This window comes from Mycteria americana, chromosome 1, assembly GCF_035582795.1.
Source record: "Mycteria americana isolate JAX WOST 10 ecotype Jacksonville Zoo and Gardens chromosome 1, USCA_MyAme_1.0, whole genome shotgun sequence".
In the NCBI taxonomy this organism is placed as follows: domain Eukaryota; kingdom Metazoa; phylum Chordata; class Aves; order Ciconiiformes; family Ciconiidae; genus Mycteria; species Mycteria americana.
The window spans coordinates 198,376,998-198,395,772 of NC_134365.1; the positions used below are offsets into that span (position 1 = coordinate 198,376,998).

At 45.0% G+C, this 18,775-nt stretch overlaps 1 protein-coding gene and 1 long non-coding RNA gene across 4 annotated transcripts in view; both read right to left on the bottom strand.

Annotated features, from left to right (window-relative positions):
• Positions 1–18,775, bottom strand: part of USPL1 (ubiquitin specific peptidase like 1) — a 422,463-nt gene that overhangs the window by 144,453 nt on the left and 259,235 nt on the right. The gene's annotated exons all lie outside the window — the stretch shown is intronic.
• LOC142404259 (uncharacterized) overlaps positions 1–18,775 on the bottom strand; it is a 61,985-nt gene that overhangs the window by 38,786 nt on the left and 4,424 nt on the right. The window contains exon 1 of one of the 3 annotated variants that reach the window (XR_012773794.1): positions 15,739–15,823. The exons of 1 other annotated variant lie outside the window; for it this stretch is intronic. This is a non-coding gene — a long non-coding RNA (uncharacterized LOC142404259). Of the gene's footprint in view, positions 1–3,465; positions 10,852–15,738; positions 15,824–18,775 lie in introns of those variants that run through there. One more of the 3 variants, XR_012773792.1, reaches the window with a different exon arrangement.

The following is an 18,775-nucleotide window of genomic DNA, read 5'->3' on the forward strand; positions in this document are numbered from 1 at the left end:
CACTTGTGCTCCTTTGGCTGTAGGGCCGGCGGCGCCGGGGGCCGACTGGTCTCGCTGCAATCCTCCCCTCCTTTTTTTTTTTCCCCCTTTGGTAGGGTTAATTGTCAGTCGGCTCGGTTTGCTGAATCGGCTGGCCGAGTGGCCGGGAGGGTGCTGAGGCTGGCACACGGAGACGGTGGGGGTGCTGAGATGGAAAGCGCAGGACTGGCCTTTCCGACAGCAGCGTGGGCCCAGCTGGCGGGAGACGATGAGGGCTGTGCAGCGGGCTTCCGCGGTCCCCTGCAAACCTCCCCGAATGCCATGGGGGGTCAGGGCAGGCAGCTGCCTTGGGATGGGATGCAAACATTCCTCTGCTCCTTTGAACATAGAGAAAAGGGGTTTAACAACCATCTGTTAAAGAATGGTGCCACGAGGAAAACACATCTGATATACATGCAAGTGAGGGGGTTTCCTGTGGTATTTAGGCCTAAGGTGTTTTACCATCCAGCTACGCACCCAGCCTTCCAATGTGTTCAGAGCAACACACGCACTAGATTTAACACCTGCTGCACTATGGTTACAGCTACAACAGCACCTTATACCCTGCCTCTATCAGCCACCAGTGCTACAACACGGGCAACACTCTCTCCAAGGAACAAAACGATGCCCAAAATCAAGTGGCCTTCCTTGTCGTTTACGGCTGATGGCTGTTCCTGGTGGGAGCGTGTATTTGTGGTAGGTGCCTGGCTTTGGGGAGGGAGCCTGGTGAGTGCCAGTGCTGCAGCTGCATGGGGAGCTGTGGAGAGGACCTAGCGCTCGCTCCAGTAAGGGAAAACGGAGGCAAACGCTGGCAACCGACTGAACAAGAGGCCCACCCGGCATTCCCTGAACGAGAGCTCGTTCCTCCCTTGTGTGTCAGGTTTGTGCGGCCACTGTAAGATGAAGCTACATGGTAAGACAAGTTCTGCCAGGGTTAACCCGCAGCAACCTCTCCAGTAACCTTCCCCTGAAGCAAAGGAGGATTAGAGACAAGATGTTAATGGGAGAGGAAAATCAGGGTCACAGGATGGCTTATAATCAGTTCTGTAGGAGAGGCAGGTTGCTACCTAACTTTCTTATTATGTATTTCCATGAAATGCACCTCCATGTCTTTGATCAGCTCACTCAGCTACCTCAGCTTCCAAGTGCAGTTGTCTCAGCTAACTCATTTGGTTCCCATTTCCCCATGCCATCACTCAAATTTAGTAAGTTGAAACATCTGGATGAACCCAGAAAAAGCTGCAAGTGATGTCCTTATTGTATCTATTCCAAATAGCCTATGCTTTGAAAATCACAGTACATACAACACTTCTCTGCACCTAGCCGCCAGTATCCCCTTGGCTCAGGCTCCTGGTTCTGGGTCCCGCTCTGCTGTTCTTTCACTCAGTCGCTATTGGGCTCCCAGGGTTTAAACCTATCTTACAGTCAGTATATTTTGTTTGAATTCCAAAATTTTTCATATACTTCTCTCTCTCTAGTAAACTTACATCCCATTAAGAAAGAACTGTTTGGGCTATAGAGAAATGCTGCCAACTACTGTAACAGGAAAACATTACAGCTCCCTTTTGCCCAAAAATAACATTTTCTTGCTGTGGGTTAATAGCTATTCCAGTTCTTCTGGGAGCAATAATCACAGCCCTCTCTTTCTCCAAAGGGAGCGTGCAGTCCTCCATCCCAGAGAGAAGCTCATTTCCACAAGGCATGTCCAGATGGCATCAGCCTTTGCCCAGGAGCAGGGGGAGCAGAGGCCAAGGGGACTGGCAGAGAGGAAGCCAAGAAGGATGCTCCGAAGAAGTTGCTCCTGCAACAGGATCACATGACAGAAGCTAGAAAAGCAGTTCCTCACCAGAATGGCACTCAAAGGACTTTATCTGGGCTCCTCTCCTCCCAGGAAGGCGTCTTATTTGGTTTCTTCTCCCTCTACTCTGTGCCCTGGAACCTGCAATTCTGAAAGCAAGTCTGTCCATGTAGATGTCTGCAGAGAGGCAGATGGTGTGTGGGGATCCAGAGACCTGAGCTGTGTTTCATGCAGTGTCATCTCATTTCTGCATCTTGAGGCAAGTCCCCTTGCCTCTGCCATCTCCTTGCCTAGGTTTATTGTATTTGCTGCTCAGGAATGTCATGGGACCCTGCAACATTCACTGTGTTTACAGAGCACCTGGCAAACAACAGGCTTGTTTTAGCTGGGGTTTCCAGGTACAAAATAAAATAACTGTAAAACAAGCAAAGTAATGCCATTTTTCAAACTCAGTTATGCCATGAAGAGCAGATAAATCTATACCATAATCAGAAGTTAGTCCTCCAGCTACAGTCTGGTTTTTGTTTGTGTGAGTTTTGCCCATAGGACCTCTTTCCTCCCCAAAATACACAGGTCTTGATCTTCCTGACTTTATTAAGGTCTCAACCTGTAGTAACTTCAAGGCAGCTACTCGAGTTCCATTAGTATCGACCTACTTTGAGATGGACATTGGCCTCATTAGAGTTTACTTTGCTTCCTGCCCCACTGTTCATCAGCTAAGGGTTGGCTGAGATAACACCTAAGAAACAACGCTGGTGCTTAGAGAAAAAAAACAAGACAAGTGAATCCAATCTCAGCTCTACCACTGACAAGAGACGAATCCCTGCCCCTTTTGTTTGTCATTTTCCTATCTGTAATGGGAGTAATACTGATATCTCTTATGGCAGAGGCACAACTGCTACTTCAGTTTGTAGAACACTTGGAGATGGTCAAAGCACATCTCAACAAAAGCACAAAGCGCTACTGGTGTTTCTAAAGTTTCTAAAGTGCCCTAAACTAACCCTTTCTGACCTGGCACTTTGCACGTCTGGTCCCTTATCATGTCTCTACTATAAAATAAGCTGTGTTTTGGGTGAACTATTTATTAAATACACAACTTTAAAATAAAAAAAAAGACTTCTGAAAGAGTCTGCTTGTTTTTAAATGGCTGCATATTGCAGATTTGGGCTAATCTGGGAACACCAAATGTATGGCCACAAGCAGAGCTCACGGAAGACTCTCCGACCTTTCTATAGGTATGCATCACGTTTAGTGCAATACAGCCCAGATCCTTTGTGTTTCCAAAGGCCAAGAAGCTGTGTAAGTTCTGTTGTCATAAAAACTACTCGTAGATCATGACAAAGCATGAACGAGTGGGTTACATAACTGACAAGCTAGTCACATCTTGGTAGGCATAAAAACATTTATTTTCTTGTCACCTAGCAATGTGACAACGGATTATACCTGCTTCTTTCAAGCCTTGCTGCAAAATGTGCTTTGTCTGTGGATGTTCTTCCAGCAACAAAGGGTGCACTGTAGAGGGGCACGTGGCTCTGGATTCCTACCGTGAGGCCCTGACTCTGAGGCTGCAGATTGCCGCTGTCAGCGACACAGCTCGCTTAAGGTATACCCACCTCCCTTCACAGCCCAGCCTGTGCGTTCCCACGTACCGCTGAACCTGACCTCCACCATGCTTTCTCTTCTGCATCAGTTTAGCAAAGCAAGAGGATCTCCAGCACAAAGTAGGTTAGCTGGTCAAGTCCGGGATGGGTGTATTGGAGCAGGTCCTCAGTGCTGTCCCCTCTTCAGCGCCAGCGGGTGCCATGCAGCGTGCAGTGCTCCTCATCACTGACACGGCAGTGGCTGGGGAGCGTTTCCACGCCGGTCCTGGGCATAGGGTCCGATTCCCCCTCTCCCGCAGACGTGACTGCATTTACATTAGGTCTTTTGGACGTACAGAAAACGTGTATCATATTCCTAGCAGACACTACTGAAGCAGGAAATGCCTTAAATATGTATCTGGCTCGCACCACGCAATACCAGAGCCATGGTCATCTGCAGCATGCTGAGATACGCATGTCCTCTGCTCATCCAGAACTGCTCCACGTTGTCTGTGCACATTACAGCTCAGCCTCTCTGGGGAACGCTGTGTTTGCTGTTACATTTGCACACCAGCCAGCGCTTTGCTTTCTGGTCTATGAATGGTGTATCCAGAAATTGGCTGCTACGCTGGTACGATTCAGAGAGGATAATGTCGTCCTTTTCCCTGCTGTTTATTGTTTACCAGAGGTGCCTAATTTCTGACAAACAAAAGAGATGGATTCTGGGCAATTTAGCAATAATCAAGAGCAGGATGAGCAGGATGGCTTTACAATATGTACAGCACTCTGTGTAGGGCTCAACAAAAGCCTGCAATACTGGGCAGCTTGCTGACACCGGGCCCTTAACACTGCTGCATTAAAGATAATAGCAACAAACCTTGTCTGCCCTGCAAATCGCAGTCAGAAAGCGTAGAAACCTCCAAACTAGCAACAGAACAACTGAATGGGAAGCCTATGACATTAAATACATGAAAGGGAAGCCTTGGGACTATGAGAAGGAACTGAATACGTTCAGCACAGAATGGGTACTCCTCAGGGGACTATTTAAAAACCATTGACTAGTTTTGCCTACTAGCATAGCTCTGTCAAAGTCAACAGAGACATCAAAAGTTTGTGCAGATGAAGTTTACTCAGGTACAGAAGAGTAGAGCAAGACTTTCCACTCTGATCAATCGTCTGGCTCTGCCCCTTGGTGCAGGAATCCTTCAGAGATCCTTTGGGGTTTCTTTTGTCATTCGATGGGCTTGCCTCTGCCGTATGAAATCACGTGAGTGGAGCTGTACGACTGAGGCAGGGCGGTAATACTAGGCGCAGTCAGGATGTGTGTGGCAGGGTTTATTTCATGCCAGAGCCATAACACGTGGCACACTCCCTACCTGCAGCACAGCCCCAGGTTCTCATGCTCCAGGACCCAGGTGGAGAACCCGGATGGTCTATCCCTCAGCTGCATTACACACGCAGAGCTCAGGACTGCGAACTGCACTGCCCTGCGTGATGCCTGAGATACAGACTGGGCTGCTATTACTTACCACAGCACATAAAGCATGCTGGCACTCCCTCTGCGTGCCTCCTTCCCTCCACCAGCCTCCTCTGCTCCCCTCCTGTGGTGTCCCCCATCCCTCCCTCCTTACAGATAGCTGCCCCTCAGCCCCCAAACCTGGCTGGAGCAGTGATGTGGACAGGGCTGTCAGCATAATGCAGAGGAACGGTGGCAAGAAAGGGAGAAGGCTACAATAAGGTAAATACTCTGCACCCTCTAGCCCTTTACTGTTGGGCCACAAGCTAAATGTTTCAGCTAATTCTTCTTAGTCCTAGATGCAGGGTGGGTGAAGGCATAGCCTGAACACGGCAAAGAAACCTCTAATATATAGTCTGCACTGGCTATGCTAGTTGTGTGGGTAGAGTTCATTGAGCAAATGTAGATGTTTAAACTCAAGGTGTCCATTTGTGAGTTACTCACTTTAGGATGCCGTTTTAAGTCGGAGAGAAATAGGCACTTTTGGCATATGATAGAAATTTACACTCAGTTGAGCTAAATTGTGCCTTGTAAACTCCTGCTGCTCCCCGCTGACAATACAGGGAGTCAGGCACAGCTAGCTCACCGGTAAATGTCTGTAAGACACACGTCAAATGACGGGCGAGATAAATCACATTTTGTACGGCTTTGTTTTGACACAGGGATGCTACACACTATGGGGCTGCTAGGAGCGGGGCTTCGTAGGGTGCCTGGTGCGGCATGCTCTGGCATGTACCGCAGCGGCCAGGGAGCCAGATTCAGAGGAGGAACAGAGAGACGCAGTGACAGACACAGCAAAACCCTTTGGGAACGTGGCTGCTGAAGCAACCATGACTTCATTAGACTTGCTCAAGATGCCCTCTAGCCTAGACCTTTCACCTCATTTAATGGTTTCTTGGCCTCAATCCCTTATAATTCTGAAATGAAAAAAAATCTTTTGACTCCTGTTTTCAAGCGAGGGCTGTTTGATTTGGAACACCGCAATTGAAGTCTGTGCTACTGATTGATTTCAGGTTTATTATATTTTTGCCTTTGAAACATGCTACAGTAAAAAAAAAAATCTGTACACTTTGTCGTTTTTCATGTAACCTCCTCCCCCCCCCTTTTTTTTTTCAATCTTAGCAAATGCTCAGTCTTTTCCACTTCAATAGCTTGAAATTCTCCCCTGGGAGCCCTAAGCTTTTTAAATATTTTTAGGTTGCCAGATTTCTTATGTTCTCTCTCCAGGAAGCCAATTTTGTTTCTAAGCTCTTGAGAGTAGTCCAGCTTCATCTTTTGCGCACTCACTGCATCACAATAAAATGCTGCCTAATTGCTGCCTCAGCTGAGTCCCAAAGGTGCTGGAGTTTGTCTCTAGGCTACAGTTGTGGACAATAAACTCTTCTCAGACTGGAGTTAAGCCTTTTTATTATTTAAATCTGAGTCATGTAAAATTAGTTTACTAGCAAGTAACCCACAAAGATCTAGTATGGAAAGAAACTCCCACATACTGTTTTCCAACACGATGAGAGAATGATCAGATATAAAGATTTTCAAGCAGCTTGTAATACAAGATGTAACAGAAAGACCAACATTTAATTCAGCCAACATGAGAATGTTTCTGTGAGCCTAGGAGTTACTCTCAGACCTCGGCTGTTTGGTGTTCTTTAGCTTCAGATTGAAACTGGCGGTATGAAAAACTCTTTTTTCCTCTAGCTTATCCATAACCTGAAATACCTATGAAAGAGGAAAGGCAGCTGCAGATAACAAATGCCAGATGAGCAAGAGCTTTCTGTTCACAGTCTAGCACAACAGCCAGAGGATTCAGTGAGCATTTTTCCTAGAAAATAATGAAAAATATAGTAAGACTGGGTGGCCGCACCTCCATCAAGCTTGAGAAGACCCCTGCAGCAAGGAACAAATGGACAATACAGGGAGCGAGAGTGAACAAATACTCTTTTTCTCACCAGGACCATATTCAGCCATCCTTAATAGCAGAAGACGACATCCGTACGCTGCATACGCAGGCATTTTCTCCCTTTATGTTCCTTTTTTCAATTTGTATTTTAAAGTGCTTATATTTCTGTTGTAAAGTATGGCTTCTGATGATAGTGCATACTCTACAGACATTATAGTACAGAGACTTACTATCATTTTTTGAGACTCTAATTCCTTAAGACAACACTTGATTTGGGTGCATTTGGTGCTGTGTGTCCAAATCCCCAGTCCTGATTAGGCAAAAATGAAGCTGGAAGAGATCTCTAGATCTTCTCAAAACGGTTAGACTGTCCTTTTATTAGAAAAGGTCAGACGTGATAGCAGAGACCTGACACAGTCTTTGCAGTGGTGTTGGCAGCACACCTGCAACCTGGGACGCTCGTGAGTGAGGACAGCACATGTCGACGTCAGGGCAAGCCGATTCAAAGGGCTCTTCGTTCGGCTCCTTTCGTCAGCACAGAGTGCGTGCATAACAGGCAGATGGATCCATCTGCAGTAACTGCAAGGAGACTGTTAACCACACACCATACACTCACTGTGCAGAGACCCCTCCTGTTGCTGGGGTCTCTCATTCCTCATTTAGATTTGTCTTGATCGCGTCTTGAGAACATAATGGCAGACACGGCGTGGACCACAGAACCTTCATTACTAATGGTGACGCATAAGACAGGAAGGATGCGCAGGTCTGAAGTCGATTTTGGCAGGCAGCAGTTAGAAAAGCTAGGACGCAATTTCAGCCTTATTCAGATCAATGGGAATTTTGCCACTGATGTCAGTGGGATGAAGACTTCGCTCCACATGTCTGCCTGTAATCTGAGAACATGTATTCTGCAAGTCCTGGAGACTCAGTGAAAATGGGACCCCACAGAGTTCATCTTAGATTCACTGTTTGAAATAAAGCTATGTGGATTCTTTGTGCCCTTTTTAGTTATCTGTAAAACAAGTATGATAATGCTTTGAGTGCTAAACAATACAGGGTGTGTAGGAAGACATAGTATCTTTTATTAGGCCAACTGAAATAGTTGGGGAAAAACAGACAAGCTTTCAGGCTTGTCTGAAATGCTTTGAGATGCTCTGATGAAAGGTGTTCGAGCTGTGCAAGGGATCATTAAATTACATTCCTCCTCTCTCTGGAAATCATTTAGTGATATTTCAAAGGAAAGATGCTGTACAGAAATAACTGATTTCTATTGCAAGTGCTATCTGGAGCTAAATATCTTCCTTCCTCTCTCTTTATGAACTAATCTAAAGAAAAATATGTTTTAAATTAACATGTTAAGAATAATTTTGTGGTACAATGTATAGTCCTGTGAAATGTTCTGTGTTAAGGATAACTCACAAGATCCTTAAGCATATTTCAGCACACACAAACAAAATGGCTGGAATTCTGTTTAATGCTTTGTGGAAATTATGAAGGTAATTTCCTTCATAAATCCTGTAAAGAAATTAGAAAGTGTGGAAGCTCTGTGAAAACAGCTAGTGAAAAAAAAAGGCAGATACGAGTCAAAAACTACATTATGCTTGTAAACACTGCCTAACAAGCCCCCAGATTTTCACCACTGAGTGTGGACATCATGCCTTTGAAAGCCGTGAACCAGTTAGTGTCCATAAAAGGGTGACAGAAACAACCAAACACTTAACCCCCTCCTTTCCCCGATTTACCGGGAAGGACAGAACGAACTGGGAGTGCTCACTTGAAGTTAGCTTAGGGGTGACAGACTAACAGCGTTACGGTATTGCAACTGTGAGTGCAGCAAGATACATCAGTGCCATCATGGAGTCAGTGGACCACTGAGGTTACTGGGGGCCATGAAGGGGCAGGGGAGGGAAGGTTTAACTTTACGTAATCCTACTAGTACCACTTTACTAGTACCACTTTACTAGTACTTCAGTTCAGTGTCAAGACACAAACGATGTCAAGAACAGAGAAAACTGGGGAGGGGGGGGGTCTTTAAATATGTACAAAGTAGTTGCAAAGAAGGATGAAATAAACTGTTGTTTGTGCCTATTAGAACAATGAGCAATGGGGATAAATTGCAGCAAAGGAGATGTACATTAAACCACTAGACAACTGTCCAGGATTAAGGAAAATTAAGCATTGGTATAGACTGCCTCGAAAAATGGTGGAACTTTCATCACTGGAACGTGTCAAAAATGGCTTAAATAAACATCAAAAGTTTCACTACTGATGATCATTCACTGAAGCGGAGAACAGACTTGGAGGTCCGTCTGAGAAAGGTTACCATGTGTGACCAGGTTTTCCTGGATGTATTCTCTTTTTTCGCCCTGGAAGATGTTGCTGTTTGTGTGAGATTTGGAGATGCGTTCCTCTGAAAATATTTGTCTAAGACCAGAGGGGCCATTTATCTTCTGAAGTGCCTGTTCCTCTCCGCTGATCACAGATGCAGCCACAGATGACTGGCTTGGTGTGGACACCTACTTATTGAATCCATAAAGTCAGATGAAACGATTCCCATCCTTAATGACAAACTGTGTCCTTTCTAATATATTCCTAGATATAACACTCAAATCTCCATTATTCATTCTGACTATAATTACTTGTGCACGTATGAGGTGGCACCCATAACACATAATCATAACATTATTTATTGTCCTGTATTAGTAATTTGATCACATTATACTTAGATGCCATATGGTGCAATGAAGAATGTAATGAAGGTTTCCTGTGCAATGGATGGAAGGCTTCTACACAACAATTAATATAATCTATTCCACTTTTGCATGCCATTCCTACTGAGAATATCACTGAAGTGTATGGTATCTCAGGAAGGAGAATTTTATTTTTAGATCTAAGAGCCAGCCAAAGCTCTGCTGAGTTGCAGGTAGAGCTACTAACTAGGAATGTAAGCGGCTTTATTTCAGCAGTATGTACGAAACACTAAGGTGCTTCTGATCTATGATATTAACCACTTCTCTTTTCAAAGTCTGTATACAATTAACATAAGTACTCAAATAATCTGTATGAACTTATATGTTCATATTGTACTCATTCCACCACAGGACTACAACTGGGCACTTAAGACATGTCTACACTATGTCCTACACTGAGGTCAAGGGAACAAGCCTGAGCACCCAGTTGTCCCCTCTGCTTAACTGTTAGCTCTCTCTTGGGGACCCGTTTAGGTACATCCCATGCATTCAAGATAAGGCACAGACCTTGGGTAGTTCACTCTCGGGATTCTCCCCAAATGGCAGTAAGGCCAAGAGCATTATATTTGGCTCCCTCAGACCCATGTTAGTCTTTCAACACTATTCCCACAGGCTCTGAACTCTTGCAAGTGCAGAGGGGGCACACCACAAGGTGCACGTATGAGATCCAGAGTACAGGGCTACGTGGCGTGGACAGAGCAGTCTGTAGTAGCCCTAAGCAGCTCGGGTGTGAGCCAGCGTGCACCACTGAGCCTTGGGATGGAACATTGTTCCCTCTCTTGTGTGGATACACTCTTTGGAGCCACTTACAAATAATGGCACAGGGAGTCCGCCCGTATCAGCCAGCACTGCACTGAACAGTGGTGCTGGAGGCTGCTTTCGTAATGTAGAAAGGTCCCAAGGACTGTCTGAGTAGGAGGGGGATTTTTTTGGTATCTCAGCAAAACAGAAACCCAGAATATAAACGGCAAAGATGACCAGGAGAAACAGCACAGGATCACCTTCCCCATCTTAAGAAAACTGTAGACTACTATTCTGCTGTGCTTTTGGAACAATTTTTTTTTAATAACCTTTGTTCTTCTTTTGTAACCTGCAATTATGGAAACCCTAATCTTATACCTTCTTATGCACAAGTACCCTCATCATACATGTATTTCTCCACGGTAAAAGGATGTGAAGAGTTAAGGCTCTGTACTGGTTTTGGCTGGGACAGAGTTATATTTCTTCATAGGAGGTTGTATGGGGCTAGGTTTTGGATTTGTGCTGGAAACAGTGCTGATAACACAGGGATGTTTTCGTTATTGCTGGGCAGTGCTTACACAGAGTCCAGGCCTTTTCTGCCTCTCACCCCACCCCACGAGCGAGGAGGCTGGGGGTGCACAAGAGGTTGGGAGGGGACAGAGCTGGGACAGCTGACCCCAACTGACCAAGGGGATGTTCCATACCATATGGCATCATGCCAGCACAGAAAGCTGGGGAAGAAGAAGGAAGGAGGGAACATTTGGAGTGATGGCGTTTGTCTTCCCAAGTAACCGTTACGTGTGATGCAGCCCTGCTTTCCTGGAGATGGCTGAACACCTGCCTGCCCATGGGAAGGAGTGAATGAATTCCTTGTTTTGCTTTGCTTGCTTTTGCTTTACCTATTAAACTGTCTTTATCTCAACCCCGAGTTTTCGCACTTTTACCCTTCTGATTCTCCCCCCCCATCCCACTGCACTGGATGGGGAGTGAGCAAGTGGCTGGGGGGGGGCTGACCTGCCTGCTGGGGTTAAACAATTTTTTGCGTATGATTTTTTAAAAACAAATTTTTAAACAATGAGCCTGAAGTTACAGGCTCATTGTAATGTTTAATTACATTTAATGTTTAATTTACATTTAATGTTTAATTACATCAATGTAATGTTTAATTACATTTAAAAATGCATGAAGCATGAAAATTAAACACAACACTTCTCCCCTTCCCCCCCCCCTTTTTTTAAAGGTGATATGAAAAATTATTTGAATGAGGAAATGCACACAAGGAGAAAACAGCATATATAGGTTTGGCTCCAGGTTAGCATATAGACGTTTAGCTTCAGTTATGCTTCCTTGTGGATTTTAGCTTCTTCCTTACTCGATTCTTTAGGAATGTTTTCATTCTTACTTTCATGGAGAAGGACCAGAAAGAGGTGAGTACTTCATCTAAAAGAAGCGATTAGCCAGGTCGAGCTATGGAAGGTCACAGATAAATACATTTAAACAATCTCTTCACAGGTTATTAAGAAGCCTACCTGATGACTACTGAATTTTAAAAAGCAGCACAAGATGCCATGTAAAAATTAATAACTATTAAAAACTATTAACAGTTCTCTCACCTCATTGGGTTTGTGGCCAGCATTCCTAATACACGCTTGTTTTAAAAGAATACTGTTTTAAAACAGGATGGTTAATTCTGTAACAACATGAAATATCTTAACTGCCAGAGACTGGAAAAGTGTCCTAGTGGTGGTCATTAGTGGCACCAAATCTCTCTGAACGGGAATGGCTTTTAATGATCAGAAAATGAAGTTTTAGTCCATCACATGTGCAGCTGAGTGTGAGTGGTTTTAGAGGTTAGTACACAAGGCAACTGAACCTAGCTTGTTGTAGCCTGCATTTCTCTAGGTACAAGGAGCAGCTGCGTAGCCTGTGGGTGAGATTCAGCTGGCCAAATGCAGATACTTCATATCTAATATTAATATCTCATACAGTTCATATGAAGCACCATCTAAAATGCCAGATTTTCCAATGATTTTGAAAAGAATCTAAGGCAACTAGCTCATGTGCAGACATCTGTACTGTAAACCATTAAAGTTAGGTAAATTGCATCCAGTGTGTCCATTGAAACATTAGCAGCTCTTGGTGCGGAACTTCTTAAGCTACTCAAACTTGATTGCATTTGCTCTACGTTAGTGGCAACACCATGCTTTTAGGCTATTTATAAAGTTCAGCATACCTTTTCATGGTACATCTGTAAACCCTGTAAGTTATTTTGTTTAAATTATGATCATTTTTAGGTGGATAACAGAGATATAAGGCTAGATTATCTCTTTCTTACAGTGATGCAAACCATAATAAACTTCCATGATATTTGTGAAACTGTAATGGTATAAATATCATGTACTTGAACAGAACGATGCTTAGATGCAAGACTCAATCTCCTTAATTTACATCCCGAAGTTGAAAGTATCTTTTTCTTGGTGTTAACTTACATCCCGAAGTTGAATGTATCTTTTTCTTGGTGGCACACTTGGCAAACAGGTCCCTGCGTTCAACAACTCATTTCTGTCTCTTGCTAAAGCTCATCACTTCCTCAGGCATGCAGGTTTAACTGTTTACAAGGTCATGCAATAAACCAGATCAGAGACGTGATCTAGGTTAACAGTAACACCTTCTTCCTCAGGGTTCCTTTTAACCCAGATGATTTCACCAACCTAGTTGACAGTGCCACCACATCAACAGCTGTACTAGCACAAGCAACAGAGTGATACTCAAAAGCAGAGGACAAGAACAAGTGTTGAGGGGTGGAGACCAGTTAAGTCAGTTTTGTTGCCAAGGAAAAGATGCAAAGAATAGCACAGAACAGCATTCAAAGTTGAAGAGGCTCCTCCAGATGATAATTCAGAGCAGAAGCCTAACTAAGATAGTCGGAATTGCTCTCTGGAGGAGCCTCTCTCACTCCTTCAACTATGCAAGGCATCCAGGGAGACAAGCCTCCTAATTTAGGCATCTAAGCTAGACAGTCAAACGTAGGCAGTGAATATTCCCCCCAAGAATGTGAATGCGATGTTATAATAATTTAAAATATGTTTAACCAAAGCTGTGATACCAATACTTGTTCTTTTACAAGATAACTGTTCTTTGTGCCACTGACCCTCTACTGACACAATCATGTTTCTCATTTATTAGATAAATGAACATTAACAAAATGCACATCGTCCAAATACAGTCCAAATTTTGAAGTTAAAAAAAGATTCCCAATTTTACTCTCAAAATATGAACCAGATTAAGTTGTTCACATGGAAACCACTGCATGTTCCCTATAGTAATCACATTAGGGGACCAGAAAAGGAAAAGAGATTCTTCACAACGTTCACCAGCATGTCTTATTTAACTTTATTGCTCTCCTTAAATGTTTTTTTAAAGTTTTCAGTTAGGAACGTTGGCTAAACTTTCATCTGTAATTACATCTTGCCATTTACTACATTGCTCCTACTTACTCAGAACTTTTTACAGATTCCATGATGGGTGTTTAAGAAGTTATTGATAAATGACAGAAGTTGCTCTTCCAATGCAGATGCATGGCCTCCGGTGTGCTTACCTCCTGCCCTGCAGAATCTTGATACTTAGGCACACACCAGAACACAAATTTTCAGTGCATCCTTCTCCAACATGACTTTCAACCTTCATTGCCGTTGATCACAGCACTATTGAAAGGACTGTTTGAGACAGTCCTGGAAAGGATTACCAATACATTAAAGAATGCTCTTTAAATGTAGCTATCTTCTGTTCTGGATGAATGTGTTTACATGAGTGGATTGTTAAAGCCAATTCATCTTCTAATATCTCATACTGCAGAACTGGAACTAACATGCCTAAGAAATCAAAAATGCTGGGCAAGCCATTAATATGTATTAGACTGTGCTTTGTTTATTCTAGTGGTCTGGGCATCTAAACAGTGTGTGCAAAAAGCTGCCCAACAGCTCCCTTATTTGAAACTGCCACTTTTAAGTCAGAGAAATATCTGCAGGGGAAGGAGAATAATATTGATTTAATGCATGTCCCAGCAGTCCCAGCATGATTTAATGGCTGTGCCTGAGTTAATAGGCTCAACTGATGTAACTGTTTGGTTCAAACTATCAAAGCCTAGTATCCTATGGTTTTGTATCCATTTCCACTTAGCGCTCATCACTTCAATAAAACAGCTGCCTATGGGTCATACATGGTATTGCAACTGTGCACAGAAGTAGGTGCTGCAAGTAGCACTAAGCGAGGAGCTGTCGGTCATTTTATGCATGCAGACTGGGCAGCTTGTCGCCAGAAGAAATCTTTAACAGCTAAGTTCTGCCTACCTTGTGCTCAGCAGGGGCACAAGCTGAGCCCGTCTTTTCTACCGTGCTACTTACTACGAAACTAAAAGGAACTCAGTTACCATTAAGACCTCCACCCTTTTGCAAATGTAGTTGAAATTGGCCAACGAGGTTCAAAACTACTGCAGTGGGACACAGTGTGCACTCCAGAAGTGTCACATCTTTAGCAAACCAGCCTAAAATTCCCATCCTACCATGAAAAAGTTATACTGCCAAACGTTTTTTTGCTTAATTGTGCATCATGGGAGATTTCCTCTCAGTTGTCAACCCTAGCAGACAGATTAAGGGAACTTTGCCACTTGATACTGTCTAGTGGTCTGCCACAGGACTGAGATGATGTGAATAAACTTTTCTTTCCCTGTCCTGGTTTTCACTTAACAGTTGCTGACACACACCTCCATGGGCCTGACTGTACTTTCTCTGAGGTTTCTGTCCAAGTCTTCCTCTCTCTTTGTTTTGACTACTGTAAGCTACTTTCTTATTCCTTCTCCAAAGAGTAATCCTCCAACACATGCATAATGCTTCTGCATGTTAAGTATAAACAGAAAAGAAACACAATATCCTAGTTTCTGTTAATTCTTCTAATTTCTGTCCACAGACTCAAAGCAGAACAACTGTTTTTTTCAACCTACTGTGGGCTTGCTTCAACCCATCTCAAAGATCTGTCTTCTTTTCTACTTGTATTTTCTATTAATCTGGCATTGGCTTGTTCTTCATCATTTTAACCAACCTAGTCGTAACTGCCATGACAGCTTTCTCTATGCCTCTAAGTCTGCTATAAGCACTGGAAAAAATTAAACACATTTAGGACACAGTCCACCTTGGTCAAAGCGGGAATTGGGAATTGTATTCCTGAATACCTATTTCTCTCTCTACCACGAAAAAACTTAGAGGAAAGCTAAGTCAGAGGCAAAGGTCTACAAGACAGATGTCTACATTTGACCAGATAAATACAAACACCTGTGTCCATTCCTACTCTCACTTTCTGGCTTAACTGAAATCTCATTTGAAAATCAACTGCTTTCCCTTGAACTGTTCTCTATTAACAATTCACAGTATTTTCAGATGTACCTTGTGTGAAAGATCTTGACTAAATCCTTTTGTGTTGCCACTCCATCACAATTTCTCAAGGTTCAGGCATTGAGAAAGGTTCCCCACAATTTCTGAGGTTCTTTCCTAGGAGAGAAATTGGTGGATGTGTCATACTGATAAATAGCATACCATCAAAATATCTCCGCAGAAGAACAATTACTATGTGTGTATGAAAATTAACAGTGTGTGTCTACTGATGCCTTGACTGAATTGTGCATAACATTCCCTTCTGAGGGGAACAGAGGGCCCAATATGCAACCAGACCCATCCCACAGGGAAGTCTGCTGTCTCCCTGGGGCCCGGGTTAGAGACGTTACTAGGAAACCCCCTGGTCTGGTAGGGTCCTCCGATTATTACCCGCTATTGGTTACGCAGGCTGGCAATGATGAGGTCACGTAGAGAAGTCCAAAAGCGATCAAAAGGGACTTCAGGGCACCGGGGCGATTGGTTGAGGGATCAGGAGCACAGGTAGTGTTTTCCTCAATCCCATCAGTGGCAGGAAAGAACACTGAAAGGGACAGGGAAACTCACCTGCTCAACACGTGGCTCAGAGGCTGGTGCCATCGGTGAAACTTTGGGTTTTTTGATCATGGGGACGTTTACACGGCACCAGGCCTGCTGGCGACGGATGGAGTTCAGCTATCTCAAAGGGGGAAGAGGATTCTCGCTCATGAGTTGGCAGGGCTCATCAAGAAGGCTTTAAACTAGGCTTGAAGGGGGAAGGGAATGTAACCAGGCTCACTAGAGAGGAGCCTAAGGGTGGCACGCCAATGTTGGGAGTGAAAACAATAGCCCAGCTCAAGTGCATCTACACCAATGCACGCAGCATGGGCAACAAACAGGAGGAGCTGGAAGCCATTGTGCAGCAGGATAGCTATGACTTAGTCGCCATCACAGAAACATGGTGGGATGACTCTCATGACTGGAGTGCTGCAATGGATGGCTATAAGCTCTTCAGAAGGGACAGGCAAGGAAGGAGAGGCGCTGGGGTGGCTCTGTATGCTAGGGAGTGTTTCGATTGTGTAGAACTCAGTGATTGTGATGATAAGGTTGAGTGCTTATGGGCTAACGATGAGGGGGAAGGCCGACAAGGCAGATATCCTGCTGGGTGTCTGTTACAGACCACCCGTCCACGATGAAGAGGCAGATGAAGAATTCTATAAGCAGCTGGCAGAAGTCTCACAATTGCTAGCCCTTGTTCTCGTGTGGGACTTCAACTTACCAGACGTCTGCTGGAAATACAACACAGCTGAGAGGAAACAGTCTAGGAAGTTCCTGGAATGTGTGGAAGATAACTTCCTGACACAGCTGGGAAGTGAGCCTACCAGGGGAGGTGCCTCGCTTGACCTGCTGTTTACAAACAGAGAAGGACTGATGGGATACGTGGTGGTTGGAGGCCATCTTGGGCTTAGCAACCATGATATGATAGAGTTCTCAATTAGTGGCAAAGTAAGGAGGGGGGCGAGCAAGACCACTACCATGGACTTCCGGAGGGCAGACTTTGACCTATTCAGGACACGGGTTGACAGAGTCCCTTGGGAGGCAGTCCTGAAGGGCAAAGGGGTCCAGGAAGGCTGGGCATTCTTAAAGAAGGATGTCTTAAAGGCACAGGAGCAGGCGTCCCCATGTGCCATAAGATGAACCGACAGGGAAGACGACCAGCCTGGCTGAACAGGGAGGTTTTGCTGGGACTCAGGAAAAAAAGGAGAGCTTGCCACTTTTGGAAGAAGGGGCAGGCAACTCAAGAAGAGTACAGGGATCTTGTCAAGTCATCCAGAGAGAAATTAGAAAGGCAAAAGCCCAGGTAGAACTCAATCTGGCCACTGTTGTAAGAGATAATAAAAAATGTTTTTACAAATACATTAACAACAAAAAGAGAGCCAAGGAGAATCTCCCTCCTTTACTGGATGCGGGGGGGAACACTGCCACCAAGGATGAGGAAAAGGCCTTAATGCCTTCTTTGTCTCAGTCTTTAATAGTCAGACCAGTTATGCCCAGGGTAGTCAGCCCCCTGAGCCGGAAGACAGGGATGGGGAGCAGAATAAACCCCCCATAATCCAGGAGGAAGCAGTTAACGACCTGCTATGCCACCTGGACACTCACAAGTCTGTGGGGCTGGATGGGACCCACCCGAGGGTACTGAGGGAGCTGGCGGAGGAGCTTGCCAAGGCACTCTCCATCATTTATCAGCAGTCCTGGTTAACACGGGAGGTCCCAGATGACTGGAGGCTTGCCAGTGTGACGCCCATCTACAAGAAGGGCCAGAAGGAGGATCCGGGGAACTACAGGCCTGTCAGCCTGACCTCGGTACTGGGGAAAATTATGGAGCGGTTCATCTTGAGTGCACTCAACAGGCATGTGCAGGCCAACCAGAGGATCAGGCCCAGCCAGCATGGGTTCATGAAAGGCAGGTCCTGCTTGACCAACCTGATCTCCTTCTATGACCAGGAGACCTGCCTAGTGGATGAGGGAAAGGCTGTAGACGTTATCTACCTGGACTTTAGTAAAGGCTTTGACACTATCTCCCGCAGTATTCTCCTGGAGAAGCTGGCGGCTTATGGCTTAGGCGGGTTGTACTCTTTGCTGGGTAAAAAATTGGCTGGATGGCCAAGCCCAGACAGTTGTGGTGAACGGAGTTAAATCCAGTTGGTGGCCGGTCACAAGTGTTCCCCAGGGCTCTGCGTTGGGGCCAGTTCTGTTTCATATCTTTATCAATGATCTGGACGAAGGGATCGAGTGCACCCTCAGGAAGTTTGCAGAGGATACCAAGTTGGGCGGGAGTGTTGATCTGCTCGAGGGTAGGAAGGCTCTACAGAGGGATCTGGACAGGCTGGATCGATGGGCTGGGGCCAATTGTATGAGGTTCAACAAGGCCAAGTGCTGGGTCCTGCACTTGGGTCACAACAACCCCATGCAACGCTACAGGCTTGGGGAAGAGTGGCTGGAAAGCTGCCTGGCGGAAAAGGACCTGGGGGTGTTGGTCGACAGCCGGCTGAGTATGAGCCGGCAGTGTGTC